Below are 12,908 nucleotides of genomic sequence, written 5' to 3' on the forward strand. Positions count from 1 at the left end.
GAAGCACAGCAAGAAGACAAATTTCTATTTTAGAGGGAGTCGGGTGGAAAGTCCAGGAAGTCCCCCCAGAAAACCCAGTTAGAACTTAACAGATAAGCAGGGACCTTCTTTGTAAAAAGTATCTGCTTTGTTTTCTTAAACCGAGTAACAGACTGTATCCTGACACAGGAATCTGTTCCCGGAACAAGTAGAGCTTCAGCCAATCACAGTAGCTGGGCTCTAGCCAATCATAGGCTGCCATCTGATCAGACTCTCTCCACCCAGGCAAACAGCAAGCTCAAACCAACCGAGCTTTTCTAACACGGAGTACTCCCTGTTCTAGTTGCTGTGCGACATTCTCCGAACTGTTTCTGGTTCCGCGGGCTGTCATATTCATAGGTTGCATTCTTGTACAAACAAAAAAAAAATCTGTTAAATTCAATTTAATGAAAGGTTTTCGTCGAAGCATGGCTTCGGAGTGTGGTGCCAGGCTTACGAGCTGGGTAGGCGCTGGCTCTGTGTCTGTACCGTACGTGGAGTTATCCGTGGTCTTGTTGCTCATAATCCAGAGTTTACTCTCTACGGTGGTGCATATAGAAAACCCGGAAGGTGATGTGGTGGGTAATTCAGGTTGTCAACTTATCTGGATCCGGATCAACTAAAAGGCAAGTTGCTGGGCACTCCTGTGGAGTTTTCGTGATCAGATTCTTTGAAAAGGGAATTCACCCTGAAGATGAGCTCAGGTGGCAGACCAGAAAGGAGAAAAAGAGAAGAATGTTCTGTTCCTTTTGGTCTCCTTACTTTCACTCTTATTAGCTGGTTTACCTACCTTGATTTTGCTGTCCCTGCCTTTCTACTCTACAATTAGGATCTAGCTTCAAGCTTCCAAGGTGGAGTGCAGACCAGAAACTCTCTAGGGAACCTTCAGCCTTCAGCAGAACAGATTACAGGCTTCTGAGATACTCGGTCACATGGATTGAACAGACACCAGGCTCTTAGCCATGGTTGAGGACTTAGATCATATTATGAAAGCTATCCTAATAAATCACCCTTTAACACACACCCGTTCTATACGTTTTGTTCCTTTCGAGTGGCTGACTGATGGTGGCTTGGCTGAGTTGAGATATGCGGTGAGTGTAACGCATACAATAGATTTTGCAAAACTTGTCCGGAAAAGAACCCCAGAAAATATTACATTAATAGTTCTTATATTGATCCCAAGTACAAAGGGTCTTTTGGCCATATCCATGTATCTTTTTCTAGTTAATTGCACCGTTTCTACTTACTTTCAAAAAATGTGGCAGCAAGAAAATGTCACCGGGAGCTTGCTTTTCTGCTGGATGGCTGACACTCATTTGTCTCCCTCAGTATTAGAGATGCATGTGAGCTCTGCCCCACCTCATACCCCATCCACTTCAGGGGTTCATCAAATGGGAAACACGTGCTTATCCAGTGAAGACCATGGAGGCTTTGGTGGGGGACAAGACCTGGATCTTGTGTCCACACTGACAGGATCTTCCCATGATCTAGGAGGTGGTACATGCCCAGATGGGATGGGATGTCTTGCTAGTAAGCTGCTGGACTTCAGCTTCCCAGAGCACAGGTGCTCCCTGATGGAGCCATGGCCTGACACTGTCTGTCACGGTAAGAGGAGACCCCATGTTCAGTCAACTTGACCCTAATTAGGAGCTTTCAGAATATGCCTGGTTCCTTTGTAATTGGTTCACACACCATTCTTTCTTTCCTTCCTTCTTTCCTTCTTTCCTTCTTTCTTTCTTTCTTTCTTTTTATAAATTTATCTTTTAAAACTTATTCACTTTATATCCCGTTCATTGTCCCCCACCTCTTGGTCACCCGCCCAACAATTCTCCCATCCCCTCATCCCCTTCTCTGAGTATGTGGGCCCCCTGAGTATTCCCTGACTCTGGCATTTCAAGTCTCTATGAGGCTAGGCACTTCTACTGAGGCCAGAGAAGGCAGTCCAGCGTGGACAACATATGTCACGTTCAGGAAACAGCTTTTGGGTCAGCCTTCATTGGCATGAAGGTCAATCTGCTACATATGTGCAGGGAGGTCTAGGTCCAACCTGTGTATGCTCGCTGGTTGGTGGTTCAGACTCTGAGAGCTCCCAGGGTCCAGTTAGCTGACTCTGACGGTCTTCGTATGGAATTCCTATCCCCATCAGGGTCTGAAATCCTTACACGCCATTTTTAAGTGGGAAAACTTCTAGAATGGAAAATGAAATAAATGTCCAGCCTTCTCCAGTTTACTGAAACGGTCACTTCCCCCACCCAGTACAAAGCTATCACCATCTGCTTCCTATGATCTAATTACAAATGAAATAAGCTCTTAGTTTCCCTAACCATAATCTAAACATTTCCGACATGACAATGTCTGCGAGGACCACAGGAGTCCTCATTTTTGTCATGTCTTTGAAACAACTTCTAGGGGCAAAGTTATTTGTGTGTGTGGAAGTAAATTTCACTCCGAGGTGCTTACATGACAGAGATTGATATGTGGTCTGTGTCTGTGCTCTGCCTGTTTCTTCAATTTGTTTAGTGCAGCCTATCTTAGGAAAACAGAGACAGGATGCATTTAATAGGAAGTGGAGGGTTTTTTGTTTTTGTTTGTCTGTTTTTAAAGAACCTTGTAAAATTCTCATTCTTTAAAAAATAATTACCCCACATTGGAGAGCCTGCTATTCCAAATGTTGCTGGATGCATAATTTGGTTTCAGATTTCCAGTGCCTCACAGAGTGGCTTTTCTTTCCGTCATAGCTGGTCTTCACCCTTTCCCATCTGGGAATTTGAACTCTATTTTTAGCCATTTCATGAGTTGCCAATTTAATGCATCTAAAAGAGTGCAGAGCAGATGTCTAAAACATCGAAGGTAATTAATTAAGTCCCACAATTTCCAGACTACACAAAAACAATTTGCTATTGCCTGTAAAATGGTATAATTGAGTATTATAAATGTTTCCAGGCCGAGTCTTGCTATGAACTATTTAGTGCATCTGTCCTAATTAAAGACCTATTGGAAGATTAATGTCTCGTAACCTGACAAACTACTTTACTTAGTAACAAATTATCCATATAATGACCTCAAACTAAATTTATATAACCCAGGAAGCCATCAGAAAGAACCTAACAAGTGCTTTTCAACGGAAGAATCTTTTTTCCATGTACGTACTTTCATTTGTGTTATGGTCTTCCGGCTCTATAATGCATGTTGACTTGATCCAAAAGCAATTTTCTAATGACGTGCCTAACTCTGGTCAACATCTTACCCAAATACATCATTTTCAGCACCATCTCCAAACCTTGCTGTACTGACATTTTCACAATCAAGACAAAGACAGGTAAATTCTCAATTAGTTAGTTTCTCACAGTTGTGACCAAATACCTATTGAGACACTAATGGAAGAAGACTTCATTTGGTTCACAGTTTTGAAAAGTCGACAGCCCATAATAATGGGGACAGTATTGGCAGGAGTATGAAGTGGCAAGTCACTTTCTCTCACCATCAGCCAACAGGAAATGGACAACAAGTGGGGCCAGCCTATAAAATCCCCCAGACCCATTTCCTCTAGAAAGGCTTCACCTCCTAGTGGTTCCATAATCTCCCCAAAGAGCAACATCAATGGGTGATCAGGTTCAAACACATGAACATTATGGGTGGCATTTCACAGATAAACACTAATTCCTAATACTAAATGCATTGCCAGTGATAGGAAATAATCTTCTCCTTCTCCTCCTCCTTTTTTTCCTTCTCTCTATCCCCCTCTTCCTCTTCCTCCTCCTACTCCTCTTCCTTCTATAATTCAAGATGTAAGCTTAAACACAATTACACTAAAGGGAATGTAACTATTTTTCCAGAGTAGGAGAGATACTAAATATTCAGCCAATATTGTTCTAGGATACTGTTCTGCAGGGCAGTCTCTAGGGATTCCACTGAATTATGCTACTAAGATTATTTCAATCTAAAAAGCAAGGTAGAGACACTGATCTTCCTTGGTCATTAAAGACCTAATGTACATTACATATTATAACATTCTACAAAAGCCAGAGGCATGGTATATAGCTGATGGACAACAGAGGGTACTCTGGGCCACTGACCTATTCCACGACATTTATTTGTTTGGTTGTTTGGTTTTTGACATAGGGTTTCTCTGTGTAGCCCTGGTTACCCTGGAACTTGCACTGTAGCCATGTGTGAGTGTGAGTGTATGTGTGTGTGTGTGTGTGTGTGTGTGTGTGTGAGTGTGTGTTTGTGGCCATATTTTACAGCTTAAAACACAAAATATCAGTAATGTTAAGTAAAAAAAAATCAACAAATATTTTAAAAAGGCCAATTGACCACAATTGTGAGAAATAAATAAAACATATAAATGACCACATATGCTTACATGTCTGTTTTATGTAAAATATATACATGTATTGTTATGCATAGATTACATATACATAGAAATGTCATACATACATATTATAAATATATGTACAACAGAAGCATGCAGCCATATGTATATGCATATGAAAGAAATATTTAGCAAAGATTTTGTCATAAATACAATAGAGGTTTGTTCATAAGTTATAATTTACTTTCATGTGCACAGGATGCTAACAGTTAAAATTTTTCCTCTCCCAGATTGTGTCACAGCATTCGTGAAATCAAAACTAGGAAGCAGTCCTTCCACACTCTCCTTTCCAAACAGACTTTCTCACACAGGATAATAACTCAATATCCTCTTTAACAGCTTCATATAAACTATATTTTTCAACAGAAACTCAGGTCCTATACTTTTATAGGAAATAGCCCGATAGCATAAAATCAATAGATTGCCCTGTCTTTCCTCTTTGCACCTACAGAGTGTTTGCTATTCCTTTGAAATGACTTTTGTTGGCATCTGTTGTGGGCAGGTGTGAAGATGTCTCAAGCTATGCATTGTGGGCTCCAGGTATTCTTGCCTACTTGGTGGAACTCTTTGAGGAAAAGAATGCACCTTGTATTCTTTGAAAAACATTTCCTCATGGTAAGAATCTGGACCATAAAGAGAAATAGTAGATACTTAATATTATTTATAGCCCTAGAAAGGCAATGGCGGGCTATTGCTCTATCTTCCTTAATTTCAAGCTACTTACTGCACACTTGAGTTATTTCCCAGAGTCTTGAATCTCCTGGCCTACTTGACCTGATGGTGAGAACTTCCCAGCGCTCCTCACAGGATAAACCTTCCCTTGTGGAGGTGCCCTGTCCCCTTTGGAATCGTCCATGTGGTTGACATGAAGCTGTAGACCTGTGTCCTTCCCATGCAATTAAGTTCCAGAATTCTCACAAGGAACAACTCCAGGAAGTCACACTAAACTACTCACTACCACCTGTGCTCCATGCTACGTTAGGTATCCATTGAGAAGATACGTGTTGGACTGGAGAGACAGTTCAGCCGTTAAAGGCTAAGCTCACAATGAAAAGTATAAGAGAAGATATGTGTCTGGTTGCGGGAATGTTTGTTTGTATATCATGGGAGCATTGTGTTAGGACAGAACTCAAAGCTAAGATGTGATGTCAGGCCAAATAATAAATATTCACATAATGCATTTTTATAAATCATGCCCAGTTCAGCTGCCTAGGCATAAATGATTTTATAATTTTAATGGAAAAGATTGGAGCTAAAACTGAACTGGATGAGGTTTTAAAATACATTACTATATTAGAGGTGTTCGAACATAATTTTTAAAGATTGATGTTATTTTAAATCATGTAGATATGTGTGTGTTTGTGGGGGTGGTGTGGGGAATGTGGCCCAAACAGAGCATTAGATCTCCTGCAGCCAGAGGTATAGGTCGTTATAAGTTAGCCTCTATGGGTGCTGGGAACTGGACTCAGGCCCTCTGGGAGAGTGTATATTTTCTTAACCGCTAGGCCATTTCTCAAACCTTCTCAAACTTGTTTTGGAGATTTTTATATTATTGCTGGATGACGATGCTGTTGGCATGTATCAATGAGCTAATTGCTGAGAGTAGACAAGTCACCTATTTATAATTGATTTTAAACTAAAAGCAGTTTAGGCTTTCACGAAACATAACGAAACAATTTTCTTGTTCTTTCACCTTAGAGCAGCCGAGAGAGAGAGAGAGAGAGAGAGAGAGAGAGAGAGAGAGAGAGAGAGAGAGAGAGTCTTAGTCTCACAAATATTCAAACTAGTTATCCTTAGTTGGCGTCGATGGTGCCCAGAAGATAAACTCTCAATAGAAACCACGTCAGAACGAAAGTGGGAAAAGTACACACACAAAAGAGAATCTTTCAGGCATACAGTCATGCATATATTACTTTACCTAACAATGATCACTATCAGGTTCTAGCATGCAAAAGCAGCTAACTTAATAAATGTAGTAGAGAGGAGAAAGCACAAAAACGTATTCCGTCAACGAAGTCTAGACGTCACATGGTTCCCAGCTTCAAACAACCACATGGCCTAACCCTACCACATCAGTCTTTCAGCATCCGGTCTTCTCTCTGCTATGTCTGCTGCCTTTTTCCATTTCTATTTCGTGCCACACACATATGCAGACGAGCACACACATGTGCACACACAGGCGCACACGCACGCACACGTGCACATATCTCTGTTCATAGTATGTTATGATACAATACTCGATGTAAATAAGTGGCGTCATGCCTACTAACTGGTCTCCAGTTTACTCTAAGACAAGAGGGAAATATGATATACAGAGTAGGGACCTCAGAGGACGTGAGACTCGCAAATGGTCCCCTGATGAAATAAGTTTAGAAAGAGATAGATTTTCCTCCCCTGGTGCAGTTTTACGATACACATTGGCATAGCGAGGACTGAAAGAAACCCTGGAATAAAGAAACCTATTTTAAAGTTGTTTTCCTCAAATGCTTTAGCTCAGAAGCATTTGTTCCTTGGCCATACATTATCAGCCAGGAATGCAAAACACACCTTAGGATGATCATCAGGTTTGAAATATGTGGACTAGACACAAGCAATGCAGTGAGATTCATAAATATCCATCTTTCTCCCAGGACTGCCCCAACTTGTTTTATAAAGAGTTATATAGTTTGAAAAGTTTTAATCTCCAGCCATATGTTCACATAATAACATAAGTACATTAATTAAATCGAGTAAAAATTAACCTTAGCCTTTCTTCAGTTGCAACAAGATTTCCTTCTGGGTCTCTGATTGAACAGCCTTGTCTTTTTTAAACATGGGATTCTGTGATCTTGCAAAAAAAATACTTTATGGAAAATATATCCTATTTCTGATGTTTTAATAGCTATTACAGTATAAAGCCCCATTCAGAGATATAGCACAGATACTAGGCTAACAACTGTGTTGCTTTATTAGCAAAACCGTCCCTTAATATTTAGAATAGTTTTAAAGAAAAATAGGAAGGCTTTGTTAAAAATAATGCAGTCCACTTCAAGAACACATAGAGACCATTTTTTTTTCCTCTTAAGAATTCTCCAACAGTGAAATTGACTCTTTTCCCTCCTGCAAATTCTTTAGCATGAAAGACAAGAGGATATTCCCCCAGGCAGAGGAATTTCAAGTAACTCAGCATGCGTGGGTGACAATGATGTTTATGCTGTTGGGTGGCAGATTTCTGTGTAAAACCCTTTAAAGGAAGAGAGAAATCAAAGTGGGACACTGGAAGGATACAAGAAGGTGGCTATTTGTCTACTAGCAGTGACAGATAAAAACCTAATAGCTGGAAGGTAGGTTGGGCAGCTCAGATAATAGTGATGGGTGAACAGTCAAAGGTGAGACCCTGGGTTCTCTTTTGCACAATGACATATGTGCTACCCATAAATCTCCATACAGAAGAAAAATGCCGTAAAAAGGAAACAAGAGAGGGTGAAAAAGATATTGCACAACTTATCCTTAACTCCCTTTTACAACTCCCTAATAAACAACTGGCTTCTTAAGTTTTTGCTTCAGTGGATTTTATAATAGGCGATAAAATCTTTTTGCTTCACTTCATCATCTGAGGCAATGTGATGTGCTCTCTAAGTAGATAGTAGGTGTTTTGTGATTCTTCCACGATTTATGGTCATATCTACTTATATATTATGACCGTCAATCTTCGTTGACTGGGTTTGGAATAGGATAGGTTTCTGGAGGACAGCAAACTCATCCCGCATGTGGGCTGGTGTCCCAGATTGAATGGACAGGGGAAGAGGAGAAAGTGAGTTGAACATCACTAATTAGCATTTGTATTTCACTGTACATCTTGAGTGGAGACATAACAGGAGCAGCCGCTTCCCATTCCCATTGTCGTGTTTTTCCCATACTTTACCTTAGTTGTTGTTGTCAAAGCAAACAGAAGATCAATTAATATATACAATCAGTGACAAGAAGAAAAGTGTTGCTGTGACTAGATGACCCTGCCGTCGATAGCTTTTTGGAACAGGTTTGTGGGAATACTTTGGAACAATGTGAGCCTTTGCTGAGAGCAGAGCCTCATGGGCTATTTGTGGTAGGACTGTAGTTGATCAGAATGCAGATGCCAGGGAAGATGGTAAAGACTGTGTTCTTGACACAATAGAGGATGATAGATAATAATAATTACTGGGAATTGGCCCAGAGAAGCTATTCATATCACAATCTGGCTAAGACAATTCGAACAACATAATTCTGCCCACATTTTTTAGAACCCGAGTAAGCATGTTCAAAGTAAGTGACTGGGATGTTCAGTACAAGAAATGTCCAGATGGAGTAATAGCCATACTGTGCCGTGGCTACTGCTCACTGCCCTTAGTTAGATCTACACTGGAGTTGTGGGGGAGGAGGGAGCAGGGAGATATCAAGTTGATAGCAACAAATAAGAAGATAGCTGTCGTACCTGCTAGACAGCAGAGCCATTGAAGAATGACCTTGTGTTCTGTACTGGGACAAGAGGAAAGGCGATCTGAGGGCAAGAACACATGTATCTATCGAAGGCTCCAACATGTGAAAATTCATTTGAAAAGACCTGAACTGAGAATGGCTCTGAGAGGTTTTCCTACTCAAAAACAACTGACCAAGGAAGTATTTCGCCAGGTTCAGATGCCAAGATGCACAGAGGCAACTATAGCTGAAGAGATGGGGATTTGACTACAATTTCAAAACAGGAGCTGGACTTGTAAGTTACATCCCCATGGTAGTCACAAAGGCTTATTGTAAAATTTTGCAAAGCCACTGAAGCCTCAGAACATGGGTCAGAATGAAATTCATTGCAAGGAGACCCTTAGAGGCTGTTGTGTGAAGCTGCACATGTGAGTACAGATTTTAGCGAGGACTCCTGAGAGTTGGAGGCACCAGGATCATAGATCCACCAAGGAATGTTCAGGTATCAGGTAGAGTTTTCCCAAGGGCTCACATGTGCTGTAGATGTCTGAGCTAGAGGGACAGTGCTATCCAATGTCACTGGACCTCAGATGATCTGATCATAAGGCCCAGATAGCAAACATGGAGCCCCAGGGCTTGGGGTTTTTGTTCACCAGAACTTGCTGGATTTCATTCTTATTTTGACCTGATCTTTCCAAATGTGAAAGTTTTGGTTGTTATTTTTGAAAACATGTCATTTCTTTTCATTTATTTTACAGAAACTCAAGAGTTAAGAGATTACCTTGAGTAATAGAAAAGCCTTTATTTTTGAATTATGCTGATACAATTAAAATTATGGGCTCCTTTGAAGTTAGGATGACTGCATTTTACATTAGGAGTTGAACATGTGATTTATAAAAATCAAGGGTGGAAAGTTAAAGCTTATATATGTCTGGGTGTCAAGTTGGCAAAAAGGTAGAATTACAATAATTAACCTTTATTGTCAATCTTTATTGAATTGAATTTGTGGTAACCTAGATGACATGCCTCTGGGTTCGTCTTAGAACAAGTCTCCTGAGAGGTTTCACTGGGGAAGGAAGATGTAACATGAAAGTGGTTTTCACCAACTCATTGGTTAGGACCCACGATGGATTAAAAAGGGGAGCATGAGATGAACAGTGACATTTACCTCTCTCTGCTTCTTTTCTGTGGATAGATATGATCAGCTACACCATGCTCCCATTGTCATAGCTCCCTGCCATGATAGACTGTATCCCTTCAAACTGTGAGTCAAGAGAATTGTTTCCTTCAGCTGATTTGACATAGTAATGATAAAACGATCAAATATAGATCAAGGCATATAATAAACCTGAGAGGAAATTTTAATTGTGATAGGCTTCTCCCCTAGTAGTGCTTTTCTACTAACACGAGTACATTTTAAAGTGATAGTTGTGACAGGCTACACAATCTTGACTTGCTGAAGCTCAAATTTAGTTCAGAGAATATGGGAAAAGTTTTAAAAAGTGTTCAGTAGTATTGGTGTTAGAATTCTAGAATCAGGTCCCTTACTCAGATCAAGTTGTAATGAGAAGTCACTTAAAATTGACTGGGACCTGCTATGGCTTCTGATCTCCTTATCTCTACTACTTGGCATGGTCCCTAAATTATAGAGTGCTTTTGCTGATGGTTGCAAGCATATTCAGTACAATGGGGAATTTGGGTATTTCCCCTTTAAGTCAGAATAGAACTGATCAGAAAGAGCTCAATTCTAGGCAACATATATACCACTTTATGGAAAAAGATACAACCGGGCACAATTACATATGTTTGCAGCCTCGAAGAGGCTGTTCTAAAGAGTGACAGTAAAACAGAGCTATGAATTTTGCTTACCATAAAATGTTGTTTAATGTTTACCTTCACATGTGAGCTCAATTTGATAACGTAAAGATGCTACATTTATTTTAGGGTAAATTTGTTATATGGTTCTACTCGATATCAGAAAATAAATTCTGACTTGTGAGCAACTGTTCTTCCCACATATCAAGGTCTGCAACCCCACCCCAGCTTCAGGGAGTAAGCAAGATTTCTGAGATGCCAGAAGCAGAGGAAGTTGGGTAGAGATTCCGACACCTTGCCAGAACCTTTTATTATCTTGTTAGAAAGTATACGTCTTTGGAAGACCGAAGAAATCAAGGGAAAACAAAGATGATGAGCCTTAATGGAAAGAAATGGTTATTTATAGAAAAGTAGAAGTTGTCCAAGAATAAAATCCTTTGGCACCACTGAATCTTGGAAGTGAGGTGCCAGCATGAGTTTGGTTTTCTTCCACTTATCTGACAGGTGCCAGGCCACATTTTCAAGAGGAAATAGCAATAAAAACTTACTTCTAGGAGTCTGATTCTCCAGAGCACCCAGATAATATGACATCACTGTTGCATATATAACAAACAAGCAAACCCATGTCTTATCTAGTTTGTATGAAATATGTAATGGCTTTAGGGTGTCTTTCCTCAATGATTCTGTATTAAGGAAAGAAAAACCTAGGAAATGCGTAAGACTATTTTGAAAGCCTGAATCAGGGATGCTTTGAGGATTCACACCAGACCTCTTCCTTCTGAGCTATTATCTCTGTCACAAAGTGTGGCTGTGTCTGTAAGCAGGACTGTGTGCTTGATTAAGCTATTCTACACTCAACTGACATTAAGGACAGCTGCTGTCATAGAACCAAGAAGAAACACCCCCAAGTTCACACAACAGGCACCCTTGAGAGAATGTACTTCAGAGGACTTATTTTAGATTACTTCCCCTTGGGTCTAAAGGGTAGATTATAGTGAACCCTAAAAGGGAAGTTCAGGCTAAAGATCAGGGCACCATCTCAATGTTTTCTACAGAAATTCCTCACAGTCTCATGAATATCTCCTATCTTTTTGGTTGTTTACATGGAGCAAGGATGTTTGATACAGTCTCTGAGAATCACAAATCCAGAGTTAAACCAAAAAGAGTTGGCCATTTTCCAGTCGGATCAGTGAATACAGGCAGATATGTTGGGCTGTGAGGGAGGGAGAGCGGAGGTTGTGACTGGCCAGGTCAACTCCTAGAAATAATGATACCCAGTGACAAAAATGGAGAGGGAGTTTTCATTCCTTTTAAAAGATATATGTCTAATTTTTTGTTGAGCTGTGTTTGGTGTGGATTTCTATACATGTGTACAACATGCCAGAGCAGGTGTAACTTCCCCTCATCCACCTTCCCACTTAGGTGTGTTTGCTGGGAACATGAAGCAGGGCTTCTCACATGTTCCTGTGCTGTGTGGCTGAGCTTCCGTCCCAGCTACAGAAAATGCTGTGCTTGCTCTATATACTGCTGGAGTGGGAAGGGAGGGAAGACTAGAGATATGATCAATACTGTCACCCCCAAAGGTGACACCTCATTTCTGCTGTATTGACTGTAACGTTGAAAAAGAGAAATGTCAACTTTTGACATAAACCCACAGAGGTTTCAAGATCTTAACTATTACTTAAATTTTTGTGTTTCCTGTTAATTATTGCATGATATCGATAAGTAAAGCTATAGATCAATTCATTCAAATGATTTGCATTCACTTTGACATCGTATATCCGTGTACTCATTTTAAAGTTTAAGATTTGACAAAGCAAGACAAAAGCCACTATGGATATTTATTGAGAAAAGCATCTCACAATCTTCTTGATGTTAGGGTCTCTATTAGAAGCAGGTGCTGCTTCAGATTTTGGTATTTATGTTGCTGCCTTGTTTTCCAGTTTGTGCAAAGTGCAGGTACAGCCAAAACCAGCTAGAGGCATTATTACCTTCAAATCTGTTGCTGGCATTTGTGAAGTCTTGACCACTCAAACCAGCACAAGCTTTCCTCAGACTTGAAGGCATTCAAACTAAACAATCGTTTTTGTGAGTATCTGTGAACGACACCTTCAAGCATTCAATCCTTTAAAAATTAAAAAAAAATAGGTAGCAGGATATGAAGGGGGTATGTTCCAAGTATGTCACACACTCGCATAAAGATAATACTAATTAATTAAAATCCTTGCAACAGTTTTGTACTAAATAGGATCATTATCTAAGATGC

The sequence above is a fragment of the Rattus norvegicus genome, chromosome 1 (genome assembly GCF_021556685.1).
Source record: "Rattus norvegicus strain SHRSP/BbbUtx chromosome 1, alternate assembly SHRSP_T2T, whole genome shotgun sequence".
Lineage (NCBI taxonomy): Eukaryota > Metazoa > Chordata > Mammalia > Rodentia > Muridae > Rattus > Rattus norvegicus.